This window comes from Eleutherodactylus coqui, chromosome 1 (assembly GCF_035609145.1).
Source record: "Eleutherodactylus coqui strain aEleCoq1 chromosome 1, aEleCoq1.hap1, whole genome shotgun sequence".
Taxonomy (NCBI): domain Eukaryota; kingdom Metazoa; phylum Chordata; class Amphibia; order Anura; family Eleutherodactylidae; genus Eleutherodactylus; species Eleutherodactylus coqui.
The window spans coordinates 516,296,359-516,323,884 of record NC_089837.1 but is presented as its reverse complement, the minus strand read 5'-3'; the positions used below and the strand labels follow the sequence as shown (position 1 = coordinate 516,323,884).

The 27,526-nt window shown below is 44.5% G+C and overlaps 1 protein-coding gene and 1 long non-coding RNA gene across 3 annotated transcripts in view; both read right to left on the bottom strand.

Moving 5' to 3' along the window:
• Positions 1-25,186, bottom strand: part of LOC136614733 (uncharacterized) — a 54,131-nt gene extending 28,945 nt beyond the window's left edge. Inside the window, exons 1-2 of the long non-coding RNA XR_010790962.1 lie at positions 25,071-25,186; positions 8,807-8,929 (exon numbers count right to left, since the gene is read on the bottom strand). This is a non-coding gene — a long non-coding RNA (uncharacterized lncRNA). The remainder of the gene's footprint in view (positions 1-8,806; positions 8,930-25,070) is intronic.
• LOC136614744 (keratin-associated protein 4-6-like) overlaps positions 1-27,526 on the bottom strand; it is a 426,222-nt gene that overhangs the window by 376,819 nt on the left and 21,877 nt on the right. The window lies entirely within an intron of this gene.

Genomic DNA, 27,526 nt, shown 5'->3' with positions numbered 1-27,526 from the left:
AATATCTCAGTTCCCCCAACAAGTTGCGACTCCCTGAAAGCCAGCTCACCCTTCAAATGGTCAGATTCCTACATAGAATACCTTGGGGTTAAGGTTACAAGGAGAACAGAAGACTTATATAATGCTAATTTCCAACCGCTCCTGACGCATATAAGAAACCTGCTACAAAAGTACGATATACCATTTCTTTCATGGTTCGGAAGAAAAAATATTATAAAATCCTACATTTTGCCTATAATACTATATAAAATCCGAATGCTCCCAATTGCATTACCTCAAACCTTTTTCAAAGCATTAAGAGCGACTTTTTCCAACTTTGTATGGAAGCAAAAAAGACCCCGCCTGGCATACAGCCTTATGATTAAAAGACGTGAAGAGGGGGGGATCGGGTTGCCGTGCGTCCACGACTTTTACCAGGCCACCCAAATTCAATACTGGATGGACCTGACTCATCCAACAAAAGACAAAATGTTATTCTCTTTAGCAACATTCTCACATGGTAGCTCTCTCCTAGAGGAATTATGGTTCCCCCGCAGACTCTCGTACAGGTCCAAAAGTTTTAATCCACTTATTAGAGGGCCCTGCGAAACGTGGGATAAACTGAAAACATCTTTGGCCCCCGAACCCTCTCCCATTACTCCACTGAGATTGGCCCAAAAATTGCTTAACATACCCACAGATTCAGCAACTAGGAGCCTGTGGGCAAAATTCAGGGACCTGCGAATATCAGACCTACAAGCTTTAGCACACAAAAAAACGCCCGAAATTATACAGGAATTAATTCCACAAACATCCCTATCCTTCCTACAAAGAATTCATATCGTCAAGGTCCTGGATGGTTTCAAGGAGAAATACAGATCTACTAGACCCGCTACTCCCTTCGAGAAATCAGTAACGGGGAACTCCCCGAGGAACAAGACAATCTCCTTCATAAGGAGAAACTTTATCTCGACACCAGTAGAATACAAACCAAACTTCCTAAATTCGTGGGAAAAAGAATTAAATATATCCCTATCCCCAACAGACATAAAAGTGATCCTACAAACATCACTCGGCCTATCTCAATGCATACTCTTACAGGAAAGCCATTACAAGCTCCTTGTACGTTGGTACAAGACCCCTCAATGGCTCTTCGCTTATAAGCTTGCTCCACACAACAGGTGTTGGAGATGCAACACTGAGGAAGGCTCATTTAAGCACATATGGTGGGAATGCACCAGGATAGCCCCCTTTTGGAAAGACATTGAAAAAGTACTACGGTCCCTCAAAACAGATTTGACAATCTCAGCGGAAATGATTTTCCTCTGGAAGCCATCCCGGGATTTTCATCCCAGAAAAGATAAATTAATCGCTTTTCTACTTGACGCAGCAAAAGCATTAATACCCACTAAATGGCTCCAAAGAGAACCCCCTACACTAAAACAGTGGCAAATGAAGGTGGACTCAATCTGCAACCTGGAGGAACTCTCTAGCTGGAATAGAGGCACACAAGAGGACTTTATTATCACATGGGACCCATGGAGGAAACTAAGACGGTAGACGCATCCCCCTCCCGCCCTATGGGGTGGAATGGGGACCAAGGCTGGTTGAGACCTCGGACATTGGGACTGGCTGGATCGCTCCTGGTAATGTCAACCCGACTCCGACGGGCCTTCTGTGGTGGACATCAGTGGGGTGAGCAGATGTCGTCGGCTTCTATATCTTCCTCCCCTCCCCCTCCTTTTCCTTCCCTTCCCCTCGGACATACCCCCCCCCCCTCTTTTTCTCTTTTTCAAAAGGTTTAATTCAACAGTTAATATATAAGGATTAGACATAAGGGAAGATCTCCTTGCTAAAACAGTCCATCTTTCCGACGATCGGAGATCCGCAAATATGTGCATTATATTATGTTTATTGTCTAATGAAAATCTACCCCCTGTCAGGGGACATAACCTTGTATTGTTAAAAAATCTTAATAAAATCTGATTTACAAAAAAAAAAAAATCAGAAATGCCCTGGTAAATCCAACTACAGTTAGAGAACAACTAGCAAAGGATGTGAAACTCGATAGATTGTAGGGTCCTATTTTGTGAACCACCCATCGCAGGCCTGATTGTCTCACTGCTGGGGGTTGTTCCTAAAAAGGCCTGGGATAATTTGGGATGAATCTCTTGCCCTGAGGGCAGGTTAATCAATGTTGGCAAACAGCTGTGTGAAGTTTATTACCACCCCTTTCTGGATGCTGTCAACATGGTAAGGACCCTGGGCATGGGCACACTGATGGCTAAGGTGGAGATTAAAGGGGTTGTCCCGCGAAACAAAGTTGGGGTATACACTTCTGTATGGCCATATTAATGCACTTTGTAATGTACATTGTGCATTAATTATGAGCCATACAGAAGTTATTCACTTACCTGTTCCGTTGCTGGCGTCCCCGTCTCCATGGTGCCGTCTAATTTTCAGCGTCTAATCGCCCGATTAGACGCGCTTGCGCAGTCCGGTCTTCTCCGTGTTGAATGGGGCTGCTCGTGCTGGAGAGCTGCTCCTCGTAGCTCCGCCCCGTCACGTGTGCCGATTCCAGCCAATCAGGAGGCTGGAATCGGCAATGGACCGCACAGAAGACCTGCGGTCCACCGAGGGTGAAGATCCCGGCGGCCATCTTCGCAAGGTAAGTAAGAAGTCACCGGAGCGCGGGGATTCGGGTAAGTACTATCCGTTTTTTTTTTCAACACATGCATCGGGTTTGTCTCGCGCAGAACGGGGGGGGGCTATTGAAAAAAAAAAAAACGTTTCGGCGCGGGAAAACCCCTTTAAGTCTGCTTTTAGGCTTCTGCCATTGCACAGACAGCTACCAGTTTACAGGCTATTTTTCAAAGGCAGTTACTATATTGACAAGTGTCTTCCAATGGAGTGCACCATTTCATGCAAACTTTTCAAGCTGCTTCTTAAATTGGTGTATACACAACTTGTCAGGGTGGGGATTTATTAGCTGTTTAGATGGCTTCCTAATCATTGCCACAGCTAATTCACCAATCAGCAGATCAGTAAAAAGGCCCTTTGAAACACTTATGTGGAAGTGGAACAGCAAAGTCAGCCATAAGAACTTTGAACTAACCACAAAACTTGTCTATCAAGCCATCAAAATTGATTATGTGGTTCGTGTAGGTCAGTTGTTGGAAGAGAGGGTTACAGTTTTAAGAGATAATTACAGCAAGTGCATAGATAAAATGCAACTCCCCACCCCTCCCTTCCCCACACAAAGTCTGTGCATTCAGAAAATAAACTAAATGTATTGGTGCATTTAAACCAGAGCTGTGACAATACAGTCGAAGCAGAATTACATGGCAATTGCACTCACACACATTTAATTTCAGAATAAAAATGCATAACTCTTGTATATACTGACCACAAAAATACAGGATTCTTAGTACATAGTTTGATCAAAGCATGTGGGCCCATCCACCCTGTCCAGGTGACCATGCTCTCGGACAACTCCTCACACTATTACCTCTCCTTTTAAACTTGAGCCTCAAACTGATTCAGAGTAGTAGGGCACCAGGCTATATAGTATAATTACAGTGACTTGGGGAAGGTGGATTTCACACCTTTAGCACACATCTCTCTAGGTCTAAGCCTTCAAATGAAACCTAGGAAAGTAGGATACCAAGCTATATCGTCTAATTAAAAAGACTTGGGGAAGATGGGTGAAAGGAGTGCATGAGACAACTGGAGGCAGCCATTTTATCCAGATATTAAGATATTAAGTGTAAAACACAGGTGTATGTGGGTGGTGTCCCTTTGTGGATTGGCTAATGGTGTATGTGTTTTGTATATATTGTGTATTCACAGCTTGACAAAGAACCCAAGTGGGTCCAAGTGTTGTTGCTTCTATTTGTTGCAGAGGAATAAAGGAAATTCAGATATTGCATGGCACTGAAGTCTACTGCCCTTATCTCTTTATATTGGAGTCTGTCAGGATCGCTGGTTCACTACTACCCCTTGAGCTTTGTGTGTCTGCCACATTGACTTCAGTTTGAAAGGTTTTTGCTGCTTAATAGCTGTTTTTTTGTTTTGTTTTGTTTTTACACCAAACAAAAAGAAAATTAATCACTAGCTCTGCAGAGAAACTGAAAGTGAGTGCAAAGTAAAGGATCTGTTGCTCTACAATACTTACACTCTGCACCAAATATGTATACATATATAAGGTACTGACAGGTATTACTTAGTTGGCCACAGCTAGTATGAAGCAGCTCTCTGGGCTGTAGGAGAATATCTGCCCAGCTGACAGGGCCGCTCCCCTTAGATCCCATGTGCTGCAGGCTCTCTGTGCTGTCGCCCAACCCCCTGCTTTTATATCAACCTTTCCACTTCCTCACTGGGGTCTTTAAACCAATACTCAGGGCTGAACAAACTCATCCACTCCAGGGGGTGTTGGGCAAGTCCATTATAATGCATTTTCAACATGAAAAACAGCGGTTACCCTACACTTGGATTCCAATAATTTTTATCATCCCACCAAGTTCCCGTAATGCATATGACATCATATTTCTCTTCCTGTTTTAGTGAAGCGCCAATTCTCCTTACTTGTTTCCCATGCTCTGTGCACTTGTGTAGAAACATTTTAGTTTGTGATCAGTGTCTCTTACTCCTTGACTTTATTTCAGAATTTTTTTTGTCTTTGTTCCCTTTCACTTTTTAACAGCAGAGTTCTAAATTGTATTCATTTAGCTACATATTTTTGTCTGGCCTTTTACTTCCCCTCCCATACTGTTTAATAATAAGTATTGTGTTGGGTCCAAACTTCACCATATTTGTGCACTCTATAACACTAGAATTGGGGACACTGTTGTTATTGGTGTTATTGTTTGTGCACTGAAAGGTATTGTATGCTATGTTGATATTTTACGGTGTTATTTCTATGTAATATTGTAGTAATACAAATGGCACACAATGACTATATACATAGTTGTCAACATGTCTAAGGACACTTCATCCTTGACAATGCACAGTTTATTTTGGTGTGGCTCATTATAGTGTTGATTTATCGAGGTGTAGCTCTCTACGGGGTGGGTTGGTTAAGTTATGGCTCGCCAAGATTTGTGTTTGCCAGATGACACTTTTTTTCTCAAAGTATGTTTCTACAATTGTCCTAATAGAGAAACTGTCACTAACAGAAGAATATCAAACAAAAGACTCAGTACAGTGTGTTAATGTGGTAATTATTGCCACTGAACTGTATTAATTAAATGTACTCTGTGATAATAACAATTATCAAATGCCTCCCAACGTCTTGGATCCTGTGGAACAGTCCTGGATTTTGGGAGCTATCCCACCATCCCAGGAGGATTGGTAAATGTCCCATTCATTGGAGAGGAAGATTACTGATGGAAAAAACTGTGATGACATAACCATCATGTTACACAATGGGGCAGAGCTTTATGTAAAGGAGCAGAGCTTTATAATATTCAACACATGCCTCCCAACGTCTTGGATCCTGTGGAACAGTCCTGGATTTTGGGAGCTATCCCACCATCCCAGGAGGATTGGTAAATGTCCCATTCATTGGAGTGGAAGATTACTGATGGAAAAAACTGTGATGACATAACCATCATGTTACACAACGGGGCAGAGCTTTATGTAAAGGAGCAGAGCTTTATAATATTCAACACATGTCTCCCAATCATCTTGGATCCTGTGGGACAGTCCTGGGTTTTGGAGGGTGCCCAACCATCCCAGGAGGAATGTTAAATGTCCTATTTGGTGTAGAGGAATATTGTTGACTAAAAGAACAGTGATGACATCACCATCATGTGATACAACGTGGCCGAAGTTTAAGGCCTTACTCACACGGACTACACAATAGCACAATTTTTTATTGCTACAAAAGCTTATGGTTCCCAATGGGTTCTTTCCCATGAGAGATGCTTTATAGCCTGAAAGAACCTATATGAAAGCATTAGTTTCACATACATGTGTTTTTGTAGTGTACAAAGTCGTGCGATTTTGTAGCCCGTGTGAATTAGACCTTATATGGAGAAGAAAGTGGGTAAATTATGCATATAATGGTTTTTTTATAGGTTGATAATTAAGAGCGACATGCTGGGAGTTATGAAAAAGAAAAGAAAAAGAGCCCGGTGCTCCCAAGAAACAATCCATGTGGAACAAGCAAAAAGATGAGTTGAGGATCATTAATATAGTATGTGTCGACGCGTTTCGTTGCGCTACCGCAACTTCATCAGGTAACATGTTAACATACAGTGAATCACAATATATATAAAGACATTCAATGGGACTTACCACAAGGAAAACCAATGGTATGCAGCGAGTGGTGTTGGTAGGTGGGCTCCATTCCCCAGTACATCCGGTCTCGGGAGTAACTTCCGGGACTCGCGATGTGTCATGTGTTTCGGTGGGGGGTCTGTCCGTGGTGTGCGTCATGTGATGTGTATCATCACATGGCACCCTCGCTGTTTCCGGATTTCGGGTCTGATGTATGACGTCACGACGCCCTGTTGGAACGCACGTAGCCAGGGTAATGGAACGCATACATTCTAGAAGTAGTTGCTAACTCAAAAAACTGTTTGGAATATAAAAAAGGCACTTCTTTTATCATATTTAAGCGGCCTATTTGTCAGACCAAGCCCTTCATTCTGCCCTGCATACCATTGATGCACAATACCCTCTTTGACATCAAAAAACAAGTACATATATAAATGACTAAATATATCATAAAAAAGAAATATATATATATATATATATATATATATATTTATAATATTTTTAATAAAAAACCTATTACAATTCATAAAAGATTCTTAAATCCAATTTAAATTTCCAAGGATAAAAAGAATGGCCAAGATGATAGTGTAGAACCAACTAAGGATTTTGTGCTAGAAGAGCCCATCCAGAAAAATTTAAAATCAAACTCTTTGTTTTATCCTATAGAGGTAAAAGTGGAGTACTTAGAACTTTTCTATCAGAATGTTCTTAGAGATTTTAGTAATATGTGTAAGAAAGAGAATAGAACTATCAAGTCCAACCTTACTGAGGGTCAGAGAAAAACTTTGGACATTCTAACCAAAAAGAACAACATAGTGGTGAGACAAGCAGATAAGGGGGGTGGTATTGTACTCATGAACTATTCGGATTATCATAGGGAGTCATTAAGTATACTTGATGACCAATCTTACTATGAAAAATTAAAAAATGATCCTGTGATCGCTGTCAGTACAGCATTTCATAAAGTGATGAAAAAAGTATTAAAGGACAATATCATCTCCAAAAATGAATATAAATATATAATCAATGTCACTCCGGAGACCCCGTATTTCTACCATATACCAAAGGTTCACAAAAACATACATAACCCTCCCAGACGTCCCATCATAGCCGGAATGTGCTCCATTAGCAATCATTTGTCTGAACATGTGGATGCACAATCACAGCGATATATTAAAGATCCTCAACTGATCTTTTTGCTTGTTCCACACGGATTGTTTCTTGGGAGCGCTGGGCTCTTTTTCTTTTCTTTTTCATACCACGTTTTATGGTCGCATCCCTACCCAGGGATGTGACAAGCCCTGGTCAGCTCCCTACCCTTTCAGTACAGGGGTTAGGAAACCAGCACGTGGACCTTCATAAAGTTGGATTTATATGCCTTCCAGGATGTGGAGGTGTAGGGTGGGTAGCCCTAGTCTTTGGGCTCTCCCACCTACTCCAGGTAAGTCCCATTTGGTACCAATTTTGGTACTTTTATTCTGTATTAGTTTCAGTGGGTTGGAGCGCTGTCCTTTACTAGTTCCTCCATGCTGGGAGTTATAATTCTCTCATGTTATACCCCTGTTCTTGTAATATTCTCTGATGCTACATAACCATAACCTTGCATTGCTAGGAGTTGTAGTTCTTTCAATATATATTTCTTTCCTATCCCAAATCACCATGCTGTGCTCATTAACCCTTTCTCTGCTTTAGACCACCAAAGTTCTTCTGCTTATTAACCCTCTATCTCCCTTAGGCCACTAGGGATGTGTCCTTCACTGCCCACAACCACCAGGAATATGGTCATTAACCCTTTCTCTACTATAGACCAAATAGCTCTGCTGCCTATTAGAAAACCAGGGATATAGCCATTAACCTTTACACCACAAGTTTCAGAAAACACTAAAAAGGCAGTGAATTTCTATTAAAAGGGTTTTCAATAGTTAGTAATGTAGTAGTATAAGCTGAAAAAATACAAATGCCCATCCAGTTCATCCTGTCCCCCCCCCACCACCACCACCCTCCCCACTCACACCCTTGTTGATCCAGAGGAAGCCAATGAGGCAGAGGCCAATTAATCCTATTTTGGGGGACAGAAATCTTTCCAACTCCCTAATAGCAGTCAAAATACCCCATGGCTCAACATTTGAAAAGTTCCTACCTGACTATAAGCTAAAATAAGAATGAACAAAGCAAAGCTGACAATGTTCTTATGATGCAGTGCCAATGTCCTGGTGGCCGCCCATCAATCTTTGATCAGCGGTGACCACTCTTATTTTAGGACATTTGCTGTTTCTGTTCTGAACTACTAAACAAAACCTTTACAGGCGTGTATCATGTATGACTCTGCCTAGTTATAAGTCAATGTTTCTATTTCTTTTCTTTGTCATCAGTAGTGTGCTTTTCAGGGGGGGGGGGGGTATAATTTTGCTTTTTGCCTCAGAGCATTGAGCTGTCAAATCTATGCTGGAAAAAACAAAGTGTAATCTGACACTTTAAAGCCCTTGTGAATGAGGCCTTATACTGTATGCAGGAAAGAGTAATAGAACAGCTGATAACAGGTACTCACCGAACCAAAACATTTCTGAGTTTCTCGTTTTGGTCCACATATAGAAAATATCCAGGGGTGGATTGTGTTGTAGCAACACCCGCTATAACAGTTTTCACTAGCATAGCATAAATCGTTATTGTTCTAAATGTAAAACAGAAGAAAAATGATTCATTTAGAAGGTTTCACATTTATGTTCCATAAAGAAGTGCACCCTCTAAAAACATTTGACATGTCGAGTGTTTTATCGCTGGGGCTGTGGATGCTAAGATCCAACTGATCTGCTAGAATGAAGCAGCTGAAGCACTTATCCAAGCGCTGTCACTGCTTATTATGCCCCCTTCAGATGAGTGCTATTTTAGCACACAATATCCGCTGCAAAAGATTGCGGCTAAACAGTTGTAAAGATTGCTTGAATGAGATAACTCAAACTGCTTGAAGCAGCCTGTTCACACAATCCGTGGTGAGAACCTCATGCTTTCAAGGCTACTATAGGAGCCTGTAGAAAGCATGCAGCAGAGAGAGGACAGGCCTTATCTTTGTGCGCACCGCGGAACAAGGTGCGGTCATAGCAATAACATGTCCTATCTTTAAGAGATGCAAGTCCGGCTACAATTCCTGCATCTGAACGCTTCTATAGGAAACAATTATTTTCCATAAAAGCTCTTTCTGTGCATTCCTAACCAGCGCTGAAACAGTGCTCGTCTGAAGGGGGCCATAGCTGAAGATAAACCCATAGTCTTTGTATTGAGAGAACCTTCAGCTAGATAGCAACACACGGATGAGAGCTTTAGTTTGCTTCTTCTAGTGATGGGTAAGGGTCTCAGCACTCAGACTCCAAGTGATCAAAACTTTTGAGAAGTCCCTATGTCATGTAAAAAGTTTCTGAAAGCGCTGTTAGGAGCCATTATCACCTGCGTTTAAGCTGCCAGTTGTAATGCTTTTTCTGTTTCCAATTTCCAAGAGCCATAACACTTTTACTCTTTCTTTGACTTAGCCTTATAAGAGTTTATGTTTTGCAGGACAAGTTTTATTTTATTTTTGTAATCCCTTAGTGACCAGCCCAAAGTGTTTCTATGTCCTGCCTAAATGGATTTTAATCCCAGAGGATGTAAAAAAATGCATCCTCTGGGGATTAAAGGCCTGCGGGCTGTGGACGGGACAGCTCCATGCTGTCAGTTATTGGTGGTAGACGACATCCAGGAGCTGTCATCCCAGGTCGTACAACCCCTCAATTGGTCACGTGATCGCTGGTATCCACCAGATACTGGCAATGGCATTAAAATCAATGGAAAGTTAAAAAAAGTTAAAGTTTCAGCTCGCCTTACAGATCGAATCTGTAAGGGGAGCTGAGGATACTCACCCCCATCCTCAACGATCTCCAGGAGCATTCTTGTCCTCACTAGACCTGATGCCAACATCTGTGTATGCGCACCAGATGGCGGTACATCACGTGCATGCGCAGAAGGCCGGGCAGGTAAATTTAAAAACTCCATGCTTCCAGCTAGTATGAGTAACTGAGAGCAGGGAGCTGCTGTATGTGGTTCACGGTCATATGATCGCTGTTATCCAATGGATAACAGTGATCATGTAAAAGTTTTTTTAAAAAGTGTCAAAAAAAATAGTTTGTTTCACCTTCTCTCTTATATTCGTGAGGAAAGATAAACTTATGTCCCTAAGGCCCCCGTATTTATCTGTGTACCTTACCCTGGTTTCTGTGCATGGGCCCGTCGCCAAAGTAGCGGACGCATGCGCAAAATCCGCAGATTGTCAGGATAATATAAAATCTCCCCACTCTGGGCTACAAATGTAGCCCAGAGCCTGGAGATCTCACAGGGGGCCACAGTACGCAGTTCTTGGTCACGTGATCACATAAAAGTAAAAAAAAGTTAAAGCTTCACCTTTCGTCAAAGATCTGATCCACGAGGGAAGGAGATAAAACTTAGCTAAGGCCTCTGGCGATGTTCCCTGATGGGATCCTTATCCTTGGACCTTTCCCCATCTGCGGTGCATGCACGTGTCGCCAAATTGGAGACGCAAGCACAGAAGCTGGGGAGGGCCCGGGAAATTTAAAATTTCCTTGCTCCTGGCTGCTAAAGGTACTCAAGAGCCTGGAGAAGTAACCAAGGTCTACGGTGAGCGGTATTCAGTCACATGATCACTATTATCCAATGGATAATGGCGATCACGTAAAATTTAAGACAGTTGAAGTGTGATGCTCCTTTCGGTTTGGGCCCCATTATGCAGCAAGACATGAGATTGGGGCTACAATGGCTATGCTTCTGAACACAGGACAATCAAAGGTATCCATTTTGGGCTGCAAGTCTTCATTCATATGTGTGCTGTGCAAAAAATAACAAAACGTTTTTTTAAATGACACAATTGGCAAAAAAAAAAAATTGTAATTTTTTTCCTCCTTGTTTGATTAAATTCATTCAAAAACTGGGGTCAAAATATGCAGTGCACCCCTGGATTATTTTGTTAAGGGGTCTAGTTATCAAAATGGAGTAATTTGTGGGGGTTCTGTTGTTTTGGCCGTTCAAGGGCTCTACAAGTGGGTAATGGGATCTAAAATGCCTTAAAGCCAAATGTCTCTTTTGAAAGCCATCGGCTGTTCCTTTCAGTTTGGGCACCATTGTGCATGCAGCCATCATATTAGGGCCACAATTGGTATGTTTCTAAAAACAGGACAAATGGCGGTATCCATTTTTAGGTGCAAATCCCCATTTTCATGTGCACTATAGAAAAAAACCCATTTCTTTAAAATTACATATTTTCAAAAATATGAAATTTTATTTTTCCACCTCTAAATTACATTCCTAAAAAGAAACTGTAGAGTCAAAATACTCCTGACACTCCTCAGTGAATATATTAGGGTGTAGTTTTTAAAATGGGGTCATGTATAGAGGTGAGAGGGAAATATATGTGTATGTAGGTAGAAGATATGGATATATATTTGTCCTTCCTTTTTTATACGTGTGCTAATACTATGCAATACTGTAATCTAAAAAAACTTAATATGGACCTTAATGATAATTGAGTAGATATTACACAAAAGTGTTGCAAGAACAGAGAAATGTAATCTGAAGCTAACAAGAAGGACAGGATGCCTGACTACGTAACTCCTTGCAAAAAGACTGGAAACTGGAAGTGTCTCACCTGGATAATGATTAACTTAATTGCCTAAATGATTAACCCTGCCTCAGGCGGAACTGCGGGCATTACATATATGGATATGCGGTGGATTTGAGCCAATAGGACAAAAAGACAGTCACACATTCCTAGTGACACAGCAAGGGTTATAAAACAGCATGTGACCTGCAATAAGGAGCACAGTTACTCGTGTGAAGAACTATACCAGACCTCCGTGTGTGGTGTTTTTTCTTTACCGCCGGCAACGGGGCATTGGGGTGGGCCTGATTGGTGCTGTACGCAGAATTACCCTGACAGAGGTATCTATCATCCTGACACCTATGAGCCTTTGCAATCTTGGCTTGGGGCAGGAAAACAAAATGTTCCTCAAAATGTTAATAATTAATGTTAATGTTAAATTTGTATATCTTCTAAACCGTTAAACGAAAGTTTTTCAAATATGCACCTAGAATAGAGTAAATAGATGGAAATATAGATCTCATCAAAAATTTGTACAGTATGTACAAAAAAAACTTTGTCAAACTTCCCTTTTTGTATATGAAAAATCCAAGTTCGGGAACAAAGGACTTATGTGACAAATTTCTGTTTTATTATAAATTGTGTTCAATCACAGGATAACATCCAGAGAACGCATTTCAGTTCACCTTGCTCGCAAACATTCCATGAGCAATAACACCCATGTGAATCTGGTTTAAGCCTAGCCACTAGCAGGATGCCCACATAATGCCCCAGGCTGCAATGGCAACTCATACACACACCTTGATTTCATTACTGGGGGAGGTCAGGGGACAGAGAGAGTTATCTTCATCTGTCCAGCCATTTAAATGCCATGGTCAGATTATCTGCTTTTAGATGGCTGGGATGGGAGTTTTTCAGGTGTATTTTACAGTCAGCACCTATTGCATACAGATTGGGTTTAGCTTCTAAGCCCTCTCCTTGCTAACTCTGTGAATGGGTTTCTACGCAGAGAGGGTGTTAGTGTGTGGGGGCACAAAGGGGCACTACTAGTATGTATGGGGGCACCATTACCGTGTGTGATGGTCTAAACTATAGATCTGTTTATTTCACATGTAAGTCCATATTAACACTGACAATAATAATCCTAGAAGTCTTTAGCAGGCTAAAACAGCAGATGATGGGGTTAATGAAGACACTTATGACTCCTAACTAGAGATGAGCAAGCACACTCGTCTGAGCTTGATGCTCGTTCGAGTATTAGGGTACTTGAAATCCTCGTTACTCGAGACAAACACCACGCGGTACTCATGTAAATTTAATTTCCCTTCCCTACATGTTTAGTGTCATTTTCTAGCCAATAAACATGTGGGGAAGGCATTACCACTTCCTGCTGTGTCGTGCCAGCCCTCACCCCCCCCCCCCACAGTAGTGAGTGGCTGGGCCGATCAGATGACTGCCGAGTACTTAAAGTGGGCCCGCCCGTGGCTCGCCTCAGACGCATGCTGGAAGTGGTTAGGGAAAGTGCTAATGCTTATACAGAGAAAGTGTTAGAGTAGGATCCTGTCTTCAAGGACCCCAACAGTCCTTTTTAGGGCTACTTCTCACCGTGTGCATTATAATTGTGGCTGGCTGGGAGCAGTAGTGCACCAATTTTTTTTTTTACCCATCTAGCCCTGTGCAGAACCTTTCAGTTATACCGTTCTCAGTCTGCAGTGACTTAGACCGAGATCTCACCGTGAAACAGAAATCTAACATTTCCTAGGCTACTGCAAACCATTTCAGTCATACCGTTCTCAGTCTGCAGTGCATTACGCAGAGTTTAGGGACAGAGCTGCTGAGATAGGGAAAGTTTTACTGTAGGGATCCTCCCAACAAGAGCCCCAACGGTGCTTTTTAGGGCTACTTATTACCGTGTGCATTATAGTTGTGGCTGGCTGGGAGCAATAGTGCACCATTTTTTTTACCCATCTAGCCCTGTGCAGAGCCTTTCAGTTATACCGTTCTCAGTCTGCAGTGCTTTAAACTGAGGTCTCACCGCGAAACAGTACTGTAGTATTTCTTGGGCCACTGCACACTATTTCAGTTATACCATTCTATGTCTGCAGTGCATTAGACAGAGGTCTCACCGCTAAACAGTACTCTAATATTTCCTGGGCCACTGCAAAGTATTTCAGCTCTGCCACTGTGCAGAGCGTCTCACAATACCCTTTTCTTGGGGGGTTTGAGATAGCTGCAGTTACCAGCACTATCCACTGGCTTTAGAGTCTTCTCTCACTTAATTTTTTCAAGTCATAGCATAGAGCCTCGATTATCTACAGGTCTCTGTGTGCGGTGAATTAGCCACAGTTGTCAGCGCTGTACAGTGGGGTAATTTATTTGGGCCCTGCTCTATCCTTAATCCGCCATGATGAGGAGTAGGGGTAAGGGTCGAGGACGTGGACGCAGACGTCCAAGTGAGGGTGTGGGCACAGGCTGAGTTCTTGGGCGGGCTGAATCACAGCCGGCTGCTGCGGGATTAGGAGAGAGGCAAGTTTCTGGGCTCCCCAGCTTCATATCACAATTTACAGGTCCGCGTAGTAGACCTTTATTACAAACAAAGCAGTGCGATCAGTTCCTGTCATGGATGGCAGAAAACGCGTCCAGCAATGTATCGACCACCCAGTCTTCTACGCAGTCCACTATTAGGGACTGCAACTCTGAATCCTCTGGCTGCTCCTCCTTCCTCCCAGCCTCCACACTCCATAAAAAAGATATATTCTGAGCAGGCAGACTCCCAGGAACTGTTCTCGTGTCCCTGCCCTGAGTGGGAAAAAACGGTTCCTCTCTCACCTGAGGAGTTTGTCGTGACCCATGCCCAACCTTAGGAAAGTTCCCGGGGTCCAGGTGATGAGGCTGGGTACTTCCGGCAACTGTCTCAAGAGATTTTGGGGATGTAGATGATGAGACACAGCTGTCTGTCAATGAGGTAGTAGTAAGGGCAGTAAGTCCGAGGGAGGAGCGCACAGATGATTCAGAGGAATTGCTGTTGGATGATGAGGTGACTGACCCACCTGGTTTGCTAAGCCTACTGAAGGCAGGGTTTCAGAGGGGGAGGCAAGTGCAGCAGCAGGACAGGTTGGAAGAGGCAGTGGAGTGGCCAGGGGTAGAGGCAGGGCCAGAGCGAAGAATCCCCCAACTGTTTCCCAAAGCACCCCCTCGTGGCAAGCCTCCATGCAGAGGGCTAGGTGTTCAAAGGTGTGGATGTTTTGTAGTGAGAGCATGGACAACCGATGAACTGTGGTGTGCAACCTGTGTCAAACCAAGATCAACTGTGGAGCCAGCACTACCAGCCTGACTACCACCAGCATGCGCAGGCATATGATGGCCAAGCACCCCACAAGGTTACACCACTGCCTCTTCCCCTGTGCCACAACCTGCCACACAGATCCAACCCCCTTCCCAGGATGCAAGCATGAGCGCTTCCCAGCCTGCACCCACACCCTCACCTCCACAGTCCTCCACTCCACCTGTCGTAGAATTCCTTTTTATCATATGACAGGTTCTTATCACGTGATCGAGACTTAAAGAAGTACCTGTCGTCGTGCGGCTCCAAATCTATCGGCCAGGCACGGCACATAGGCAAGCCCGGAGTTAGCCACACAGGTATAGATAATTAATTTATCTTACCGTGTATTTGGTGGGCCCGCTAAGTCCAAGGTTGTCTATGTCCGTGCCTTGTGTCCGATTTCTTCGGAGCCTATCGATCACAGTCCCATCTGGGGTGCCACTGTCGTAGAATTCCTTTGTGGAACCACGGCTTACTCAATTTGGAATGTTTACACCCTTCCATATTAATTCTGAATTGATAATGCGCATAAGAAGTTTTCACACTGACACAAGGTTCAGCATGTATAGCTTCCTCAATTCTAACTTTAATGTTGGGCGTGTAGCCTCTTTTAAAAGAGTTTAACATATCCGCCCATCTGGGCAGGTCAAAGATTACATAGATACAACGTATTGTTTAATTATTGGATAAGCATCTTGCAATTCTTCCATCCTCCATGAGTGGGTTGTCTTGGCCCCCCGTGTGGTTCCTTCGATATGATTGGATGTTACATCATGAGTTAATAATAGCATAGACCTCCCATGTTATTCGCGTCTGTTTCCAGTAAAATTGCTGGGGAAATTACTGCGGTAGCTGTTTCAGACTGCGGTTATCTATGTCTGAGTTATACTTCTCCTAAAGGCACGAACAGTCAGAAAAATAGATATATATATAGATTGGTTTCATGTTGGCTTCCCCATGTCAGCAGAGTTACAAAACAGATATTTTCATATGAGCGGAAGTACCATAACTGTAAGAACATTATATTTGTAGCAAGACAGAAAGCAAATATGTATACAGAATGTTAAATTGACAACTGTCTACTGCCAAGGCCCACCGATCCAAAAAATAGAAATATTGGGTTTCCACTACACACCCAGCAATGTCTCTGAGCACAGCATTCAGCTGTTGCTAACGCAAGCGTTGGAGCGAATGCGGAAATACACCGCCAGCCATCCGCATGCACAAGTTTTAAATGTGCACATTGCCAAATTGAGGTGCTGCGGTACAGGCTTGTGGAAACAAAGGCTTTTAAAAACATGATGGCGGTGGCGGTCCCATGCTACTCGGTCTCCAGTTGCCACTATTTTTTCCGGTGTGCCGTCCCCACCCTACAGCAGAACGTCTCCCTCAACATAAATCGTGCCCTCACCAACGTGCTTACTTGGAAAGTCCACTTAACCGAGGACACGTGGACAAGTTCTGGTGGGCAGGGCCACTATATCTCCCTGATGGCACATTGGGTGTACTTGGTGGAGGCTGGGAACGAGTCAAAGCCTGGGACCGCTCACGTCCTACCCACACCCAGAATAGCGGGTCCTTCCTCGGTGCTGATATCTGCGGCGTATTATGCCACCTCCCCCTCCTCCACCATCTCTATCTCTCAATTAAGATGTGTGAGTACGTTGCCAGCAGTCGGTAGCACGTGGCATGGCGGCACAGTGGTGGGCAAGAGTCAGCAAGCCGTGCTGAAACTAATCAGCTTAGGTGACAGGAGGCACACAGCTGTTTCAGGGTCTGACAGAACAAACAGACCTCTGGCTTTCGCCGCTGAGCCTCCAACCGGGCATGGTCGTTTGTGACAATGGCCGTAATCTAGTGGCGGCTCTGCAACTCGGCAGCCTCACACACGTGCCATGCCTGGCCCACTTCTTCGATTTGGTGGTCCAGCGGTTTCTGAAAAACTACCCCCACTTGTCTGACCTGCTTGGCAAGGTGCGCCGCATCTGCACACATTTCCGCAAGTCCACCATGTATGCTGCCACCCTGAGGACACTGCAACGTCGGTTTCAGCTGCCAGAGCACACGGTGGAATTCTACACTGCAGATGTTGGCCAGGCTGTATGAGCAGCATAGAGCAATTGTGGAATACCAGCTGCAACATGGGCGGTGGAGTGGTAGTCAGTCTCCGCAATTCTTTGCTGAGGAGTGGGCATGGGTGGCAGACATCTTCCAGGTCCTCGGAAACTTTGAGGAGTCTACCCAAATGGTGAGCGGCAATGTGGCCATTATTATCGTTACCATCCAGCTGCTTTTCTGCTGAGAAGCTGGCTGCTAAGCATAAAGGCCGACGCTTTGTGGTTGGAATAGGAGATGGGGGATGACAGTATGTCTCTTGATAGCCAGACCACCCTCATGTCTATATCTCAGTGCGTTTTGGAGGAGGAGCAGGAGGGGAAAGAGACTGCTGGCCACACTACAGAGGGTACCCATGCTGCTTGCCTCTCATCTGTTCAGCATGTATGAGCTGAAGAGGAGGAGGAGGAGGATCCTGAAAGTCATTCTCCTAGTGAGGACAGTGATGTGTTGCATACTGGGACCCTGGCACACATGGCTGACTTCATGTTAGGCTGCCTTTCCCGTGACCCTTGCATTAGATGCATTCTGGCCAACACGGATTACTGGCTGTACACTCTTTAAACCCATGATATAAGGAGAACCTTTTTACTCTCATTCTCGAAGAGGAAAGGGCTACGAGAGTGATGCAATACCACAGGGCCTTTGTGGAAATAGTGATGCTAAAGTTCCCATCTGACAGCGCTAATGGTAGACGACACAGTTCAGAGGGCCAACTAGCAGGGGAGGCACGGGGATCAGGCAGTATGTCCAGTGCAGGCAGGGGAACACTCTCCAAAGCCTTTGCCAGCTTTATGGCTCCCCAGCAAGACTGTCACCACTCCCCAGTCAAGGCTGAGTCTGAGGGAGCACTGTAAAAAGATGGTGAGGGAGTACGTAGCTGATTGTACCACCATCCTCCGTGATGCCTCTGCTCTATACAACTATTGGGTGTCAAAGCTGGACATGTGGACCAAACTTGCGCTGTACACCCTGGAGGTGCTAGCCTGCCCTGCCCTGCCGCTAGCATCTTGTCAGAGAGGGTGTTTAGTGCAGCTGGGGGAATCATCACAGATAAGCTCTGTTTAAAAGTTTTTTTACAATTTTTAAAAGTTTCAAAAGTTTTTATACTTTAACTGAAACTAATTTTTTCGGAGGGCTGCAGCACATCTCCGCTACTGGTGGGACATCTCTGGGTTGAGGTACGACGAACCGCTCTCAAGGCTGTTGGTAGAGCATAGCAACGTACCTCTATCTGAGGTTTTATGGCTACCCACAAGTGCCCAATACCGGGCCAAAACGTTTAACCCCCTCCTCAGGGGACCTTGCGAAGTGTGGGATAAGCTCAGAACAGAGCTTGCTCCGTCTCCATCGCCTATCTCCCCCATAGACGTGATCCCTGGATTAATGAACTCGCAAGGAGACCGACCCCGGGCACCTGTATGGAGCAAATGCAGGTCGATCTCCATAGCCAACTTGCAAGCGCTTGCGCATTTGACACCCCCGACGATCCTCCAAAAACTATTCCCCACGGAATCCCTCTTCTTCTTGGAAGGGGCTCAACTAGCGGGTTTCTTCAAAGAATTTCTCGGGGAGTACAGGTCGACCAGACCCCTCACTGTGTTTGAAAAGTCCTGGTCAGATAATAGAACCTCACACAAAAAGATATCGTTTATTCGCAGGGCCTTTATCTCCCCCTTCCAACCCTACAAACCAGCTTTTCTTACATCATGGGAGAGGGAGCTGGGTATCCGGCTCACGGAGGAGGAGAGCGGGACAATCCTTGATACGTCCTTCGGCCTCACCCCCTGTGTAATTGCACAGGAGGCTCACTACAAGCTACTAGTCAGATGGTATCGGACGCCACAATGGCTATTTGAACATAAGCTCGCTCCTCAAGATTCCTGCTGGAGATGTATGAGAGAGACGGGCTCATATCTACACATCTGGTGAGATTGCCCGGTGTTGACCCCCCTTCTGGAGGGGTGTGGGGAAAATCATTGAAAAAGTTGCGCCTGGTGTCTGCCTCTCCCCAGACCTGGTTTTTCTGTGGAGGCCGAGTAAACATTTCCATCCAAAAAAGAACAAACTAGTAGCCCTATTAATAGACACAGCCAAATCCTTGATTCCCCGGCTGTGGCTTCAGAGGGCTCCTCCTTCGCTGGGTCTCTGGAGGGAGAGAGTGGACAGCTTATACTCCTTGGAGGAACTGCACAGCTGGTCAAATAATACCTATGACAAATTCATTGTGACTTGGGCTCCTTGGAGAGAGGTGAGATCCGCAGCGTCGTGGGATGTGTGAGAGGTAACCCCTCCCCCTAAACCACCCGCTTTGGTAGGTCCCCTATTCTACTTCCCCCACCCCCTGTTCCCCCCCTCCCCCCCCTTACTGTGAGTGTCAGTGTTTGTCTTGTCCTTGTTCGTCTTAGTTAGTGCAGACAGTTAAAGGTTGAATGCCGAGTTCAGCCCGATGCGGGACGTCAAAGCTCCCCAGTTGGGTCATTCTAATAGTTAATGTTCCTTTAGACTTTTCAAGCGGAGAATAATATGTATGTAGCGGAGTCACTTTGCTGGAGCGTCGTTACGCAGTGGACTGCAGTCCATTTGAATGTCTGTCTGTGTAGAGATGATGTCTGATCCCTTGTATTTCCTGTGTAAACCGTAATAAAAATTGGATTTGGAAAAAAAAAAAAAAAAGTTTATTACTTACCCGAATCCCCGCGCTGCGGCGACTTCTTTCTTCCTTTACCAAGATGGCCACCGGGATCTTCACCCACGATGCACCGCGGGTCTTCTCCCATGGTGCACCATGGGCTCTGTGCGGTCCATTGCCGATTCCAGCCTCCTGATTGGCTGGAATCGGCACACGTGACAGGGCGGAGCTACGAGGACCAGCTCTCCGGCACGAGCGGCCCCATTCACCAGGGAGAAGACCGGACTGCGCAAGCGCGTCTAAAAATGCCAGAAGACAGCGAACTTAGACGGATCCATGGCGACGGGGACGCTAGCAACGGAGCAGGTAAGTGAATAACTTCTGTATGGCTCATAATTAATGCACGATGTATATTACAAAGTGCATTAATATGGCCATACAGAAGTGCTGAACCCCACTTGATTTCACGAGACAACCCCTTTAAGCTACAGCGAGCTGTATCTTAAAAAAGTGGTTATGGGTTTCACCTGCCCTCGCGGTTGAGCAATTTTTCAGGGGTACACGTGTACTCTTGGTACACCAATTTTTCAGACCCTTGCCTATACTGTTATCTAACTAATTATTCCTTCCTTTGCCTACACTCTTGGTAACCAAATTTTTTCAGGTGTTCGCCTATACTCTTGGTACACCAACATTTCAGGGGTTCGCCTACACTCTTGCTACAGAAATGTCACAGGGGTCCTCCTATACTCTTGCTACATAAATGTTACAGGGGTCCGCCCATACACTTGCTACTGAAAGGTTTAAGGGGTTCGCCTATACTCTTGCTACAGAAATGTTACTGGGGCCCGCCTATACTCTTGCAGCAGAAATGTTACTGGGGTCCGCCTATACACTTGCTACTGAAAGGTTTTAGGGGTCCGCCTATATTCTTGCTACATAAATGTTATAGGGGTCTGACTATACTCTTGCTACAGAAATGTTACAGGGGTCCACCTATGCTCTTGCTACATAAATGTTACTGGGGTACACCTATGCTCTTGCTACTGAAATGTTATTGGTGTCTGCCTATACACTTGCTACTAAAAGGTTTCGCCTATACTCTTGCAACAGAAAAGTTTCAGGGGTCTGCCTATACACTTGCTACTGAAAGGTTTGAGGGGTTCGCCTATACTCTTGCTACAGAAAAGTTTCAGTGGTCCACCTGTACTGTGGGTGCACAAAGGTTTCAGATAGCGGTGTTCAGCTGCCTGACACATACACAGAATGAAGTGTGTGGGGACACATGGATTTTCTATAGCTTTGTAACTCACAGCACCTTGGGTCATACAAGGTGGATGCTGGGACCGAGCCTGACTCAGGGCCCGCTCACATACTTCCCACACAGAGTATTGCGGGTCCGACCTCGGTCATGGTTTCTCGTCGTTATTATGCCACCTTATGCTCCTTCTCCTGCTTGGGGTCTGGGGATTAGTGCTCGGCAACATGTATTTGATCTCCTGTTACCACAGTTATCTGAGACAGTGGTTTGGGCCAAACAAAAGGAGCGTTACTGCATTAATGAGACATTCACAGCTGTACTAGCATCTGAGTCCGCTTGAGGCCCACGATTACTGAGGATGTGGGCAGAAGCCAAGGTCCTGGGGGGAACAATCAACTGCGCCAGGTTTGGCCTGTGGAACTTCTTTGTGGTTCATCCAGTCTTTTGAGCGATGAAATTAACCATAACTGATTTAATGAGACCTTCACAGCTGTACTAGCATCCGAGTTCGCTTTATGCCCACGATTACTGACAGTGTGAGCCGAGGCTGAGGTCCTTGGCTGGGTGAAACTGCCTTGTTTGGGCATTCTGATTTCTTTATGTGTAATACCATCTTTAAGTTTCATAGGCTTGCCTATGCTGTGGGTGCACAAAGACTTCCCATCGCATTGCTTTACCTGTCTGGCACAAATACACTGACTGACTTGGCTAGGGTGCAGACGGCTTTCCTATTGCAGTGTTTTTTCTATCTGGCACAAATACACTTAATGACTAGGGCAGAAGTGTGGGCCGAGGTCCTGGGTGGGGTGAAACTCTGCCATGTTTGGGCACTCTCTTTTCTTCATGTTTAATACTGTCTTTGAGTTTCATGGGCTCGCCTATGCTGTCTGTGCATAAAGGCTTTTCCATTGCATTGTTTATCTATCTGACACATACAAAGAATGAATTAGGCAGACATGTGAGCCGAGGCCGAAGTCCTTGGCGGGGTGAAACTCTGCCATGTTTGGGCACTCTCTTTTCTTCCTGCTTAATACTGCCCCTTGGTTCCAGGGGCTTGCCTATACTGTGGGTGTACAAAGGCTTCCCCATTGTGTTGGTCAGCTATCTGACACAAACAAAGAAGGAATTGGGCAGAAATGTGGGCTGAGGCCGAGATCCTTGGCGGGGTGAAACTCTGTCATGTTTGGGCACTCTGATTTCTTCATGTGTAATCCTGTCTTTGACTTTCATGGGCTTGACTATGCTGTGGGTGCACAAAGATTTCCCATTGCGGTGTTTTACCTATCTGGCACAAATACACTGAATGACTTGGGTAGGGCGCAGAAGGCTTTCCCATTGCGGTGTTCAGCTATTTGACACCTACACAGAATGAAGTGTGTGGGGACACATGGATTTCATATGCTATGTAACTCGCAGCACATTAGGTCACACAAGGTGGAGGCTGGGACCGAGCCTGACCCTGTGCCTGCTCACGTGCTTCCCATACAGAGTATGGCGGGTCCTACCTCGGTCATGGTTTTTCAGCCTTATTATGCCACCTCCTCCTCCTGCTTGGGGTCTTAGGATCAGCGTAACCACAGTTATCCGAGATACTGGATTGGAGCATTCACAAGAAGCGTTGGTGATTTCATAAGACTTTCACAGGGTCACTGTATACCTGTGGTAGCTACTTTTGCGACACCTCCTGCTTCAAACCAATCTTTGTTGCTAGTATGTGCTGCTGCATTGTGGAGATGTGTAGAAGTGCTGGCACCTGAGTCCCCTTTAGGCCCACATTTGCAGCTCCTAACAATTTTGTGATGGAGGTGGCAAGGGGATTGGAATGATGATCGTACATTAATTTATTATTATCAATTGTCATCAGCATTATGGGCTATCACTCACACTTTCAAAGAGGGTCGCTGCCTGGCCTTGCCAACCCTCTGCAGTGTGTGCCTCCGGTTCCTCCTCATCGCAAACGCACTTGGAAATAGACATGAGGGTGGTGTAGCTATGCAGCGAGCGTGTGGCATGAAGGCAGCTGATGGCTGGGCAGGGAAAATTTTGTGTGCGCTGTGGACGCAGGGTCGTGCGGGGGTTGGACTGCAATGCCAGCATGTAACCCGGGAGAAGAGGCAGCGGTGTCACCCGCAGGCGGTGATTGTCCGTGGTTGGAGCTAGTGTGGTGCTTAGCTAAGATGTGCCAGCGCGTGTGCCTTGCTAATGAGGGTCTGCCCCAAGTAAATAGTTAGGGGGCTGGCCGCCAGGCTCTTGCCCCCATTTAGGCTTAATATTGGGACCTGGGAGCCTCAGATGCAGCCATGCATGCTGCGCCTGCTGTTCCCTATTCCTTTCTGTGGTGTTTCCACGACTTTCTGATGTTTTTAGATGTTTCACAAATCAAAAATGCACGAGCCGCCCATTGACTTAAATGGGGTTCGTTACTCAAAACGAGCTTTCGAGCATTATAAAAAGTTCGACTCGAGTACCGAGCACCCGAGCATTTTGGTGCTCGCTCATTTCTACTCCTAACCACAACTGACACTAGGCAAGCACACATCAGCTCCCATCAGTATGCAGAGAGGCACAGATAGAGAATACTAATGTACGACCGCTCTCACACCAACCAAACACTGGGGACTGCTTAATATTATGCCTGCACATAGATAAGGCTTGTATGGCGTGCCAGTCACACAGATACGTGTAGTGCACCATGCAGGAAGCATCCTTAAATGCTGGGGCACCCGGGGTGTCAGTATTTTGTGTGGTACACTTAGAATATGCAGGACAGCCCTCTTGATGTAATAGTATGGGCGTCACTAATAGCTGTAAGGCTGCATAGCTACATGTACCTGTGTGACTGGCCCCCTTTTCAAGCCTTATCTATGTGCAAGTATATTACTAAGCAGCCCCCACCCCCTCAGTGTACGGTAGGTGTGAGAGTGGTCGTACATCAGTATTCTGCACCTGCACCCCTCCTCCATATATCATTGTGTCTTCCTGCATGCTGCGGGGAGCTGGTGTGTTACTGCTGTTGCATCTCTGGATCAGTAAGTTTTGGCTGTTTTCAGTGATTTTTGTTTGGATTGGATCCCTTTTCAGTGAATCGTTTGAAAAATTTAAATCAGTGGTTGGAGATGCAGCATCAGGGTGGGGGTCCATGTACCAAGAATTCCCTGACTGACGTTTTGCGTCCAATCATATGTGGTTTTATCTCAAATATCAACTATCTATTAACTAACTGAGAGGAATTATAGATAAAAAAATATTAAAACCTTGTGTTCCATCTGTACAAGCTGATGTGCACTACTGCTACATGTGCAAGCAGTCAGTATGTATGTCAGGAGAATTAGGAGGAACAGCTCCATGTAGGGCTATAAGGTAAGATGCTCCAGGATTGTTATTTTATGGGCAATGCAAATAGTCAGAAATGTCTTGATACGGACAGAGGGCTGTAAGATTTTATTCTCATGGGGTATTTTGCCTCGGGGCTGGACACACATTCTGCATCCAAATTCACACCATTTCAGCATTCTATGGAATGGCTCACAGATCCCTGCTGTAGGTCATATAGTATACATCTTTCTACATGCAGATCTTCAAATCCACATTGCAGCAAAAAGAATGAGAATCACGCGGAAACCACATCCGATGGGCAAAGGGTATGTACCCCACTGACAGGTGCGAAATCCAAGTGTGTATGTGCCAAACCGTAGCCGCAATATTCTACCGGGGATTAAACTGACAGATCCATGTCGGAAAAATCCAATATGTATCTGACTACTTAAAACCCATGTAAACAACACCTTATACTGTGTACATGGATGAGAAACCAGGACAACAGCTGGTTACAGGTACTCACCGGACCAAAACATCTCCGAGATTCCGGATTTTTATGTACACATGTCGCATCTTTCGCTGTGCGGCCAGGGAAGCAACACCCGCTATGACATTGGTGACTGTAAAAACATCGATTGGATTCATACTAAATGTAAAACAGACAAAATAAATGTTTAGTGAATTTGTTTAGAATGTTTCACATTTATGTCACATGACCTAGTGAAGATTATTACATGCTTGTCAACTCTTCCATAATGTCCATGAACACTCCAGAAAAGCGTAAACCTTCCAGATTTCCAGGAGAGGTGTCAAATCTGCTATATATCACTGAAGTCTCTAGGAAAGAGCCCCATAGAAATATCCTTCAGCCCTGGCGGCTGATGTATGGCAGGCAGTCAGGGACATGCGGACTTCCTGCTTATCTCTCCTCAGGGTTGCCAACCTGATTTTTATTTATTTAAAATGCTAATAATTTCAGTCATAATAACCTGCTCAAGTATTACCAGCCTTTTTTTTTTTTTTTTTTTTTTTCATGAACACCAAAAACGTATCCGATTGGGAATTTCTAGAGAGTTGGAAGCCTTGCCTTTCCTACAAGCAAAGTATGCCCTGCCCCTGCTCTGGAGTTGCTGGCTGACTGGTCATTCAACCCACGGGGGAACTCCCAGTGAGTCATTAGGGTCTTTGGGCTGGAGGATAAAAGGAGATTGTTTCGTGAAATCTAAAAAAAAAAATAAAACTTTTATACTTACCTATGCTGCTCCTCCCACTCTACCTATGTAATCCATGCCTGTACTTCTCACCAGTTAACTCTACATATACTGATCATGTGAGCTTTGCAGACATGACTGCAGAGGCTGGCAGGAGCGACATTGGTGAGTATAACTGTTTTTCTATTTTTTACTACATCTAAAGTTCACCATTATGAAATGGGGGCTTGGGCCTATAAGAGCAATTGCTACTGAGTGCGAGCTGGGTCTATGACGGACAAATCTGCAGAGTGTGGGGCTTAGGAAAGAAACTGCTACTGAGTGTCGGGGAGAGGCCAATGTGGTGCTCTGCTACTCAGTGGAGGGGCTGGAGCTTATTTGCAGGATTATTCCTTAGTGTGGCCTATATGGGGCATCACTGCTGAATGGGGCTTATTCGGGGCATTATTATGGAATGGGAGCTTGTATAGGGGCCTGTGAGAGATATTACAGAGTAGGGGTCTTTCAGGCCATTAACCCCTTAGTGATGAAGCCTGTTTGCGCCTTAGTGACGGAGCCAAATTTTGGAAATCTGACGTGTCACTTTGACATAGAATAACTCTGTAAAGGCTTTGCATATCCAAGTGATTTTGACATTGTTTTTTCGGCACATATTGTACTTCATTTAAGTTGTATAAATAGATCGATGGAATTTGTGTATTTATTAAAAGTGCCAACATTGGGAAAATTTTCAAAAAAAATTATCATTTTTCACATTTTCAACTGTAATATGTCAATATGTGCAAACATGCTGCACAAATTTTTGATAAGATATATATATATTCCCATCAGTTTACTTTATTCTGAACACACATTTGAAAAACTTTTGGTTTTTTTTTAACCATTTAGGAGACATTCAAATTTAACATTACTTTTCAACATTTTGAGAAACACTTTTTTTGCACCATGCCAAGATTGCAAAGACTCATAGGTGTGAGAATGATAGATACCCCCAGAAATGACCCCATTTAAAAAAAAATAAAATACCCCCCCTTAATATATTCACTGAGGGTTGTCTTGAGTATTTTGACCCCACAGGTTTTTTTCAGGAGTTAATGCAATTTAAGGCAAAAAAAAATAACATTTCATATTTTTGCAAATATGTCATTTTAAAGATCTATGTTTTTATAGTTCACATGAAAATGGATACCCCTGTTTGTCCTATATTCAGAAACATACCCATTGTGGTACTAATCTGGACAACGTGGCCCAAAATGAAAGGAGTAGTCGGTGGCTTTCAGAACAGAAATTTTGCTTGAAGTCTTTTTGGGCCCCATTGCCCAGTTGTAGAGCTCTTGAGCAGCCTAAACGATAGAGAACCACCACAAATGACCCCATTTTGAAAACTAGACTACTAATGAATATATCTAGAGGTTTTCTGCATATTTTAAACCCATAGTTTTTGAATTATTTTTAAGCAAAGCAGAAGGAAAAAATAATTTTTGTATTTTGGCAATTTAGTCATTTTAAAAACAGCTTTTTTTTGTATAGCACACATATGAATAAAGAGTTGCACCCCACAATGGATATCCCTGTTTCTCCCATGTACAGAGACATACCCATTCTGGCTCTAATCTTATTTCTGGATGCGAACGGGGCCCAAAATGAAAGGAAGGTCTTTTAGGCCCGATTGCCCACTTGTAGAGCCCTTGAGCGGTAAAAAACGATAGAGAACCCCCAAAAATGACTCCATTTTGAAAAACTAGGCCCCTTAACAAATTCATCTAGG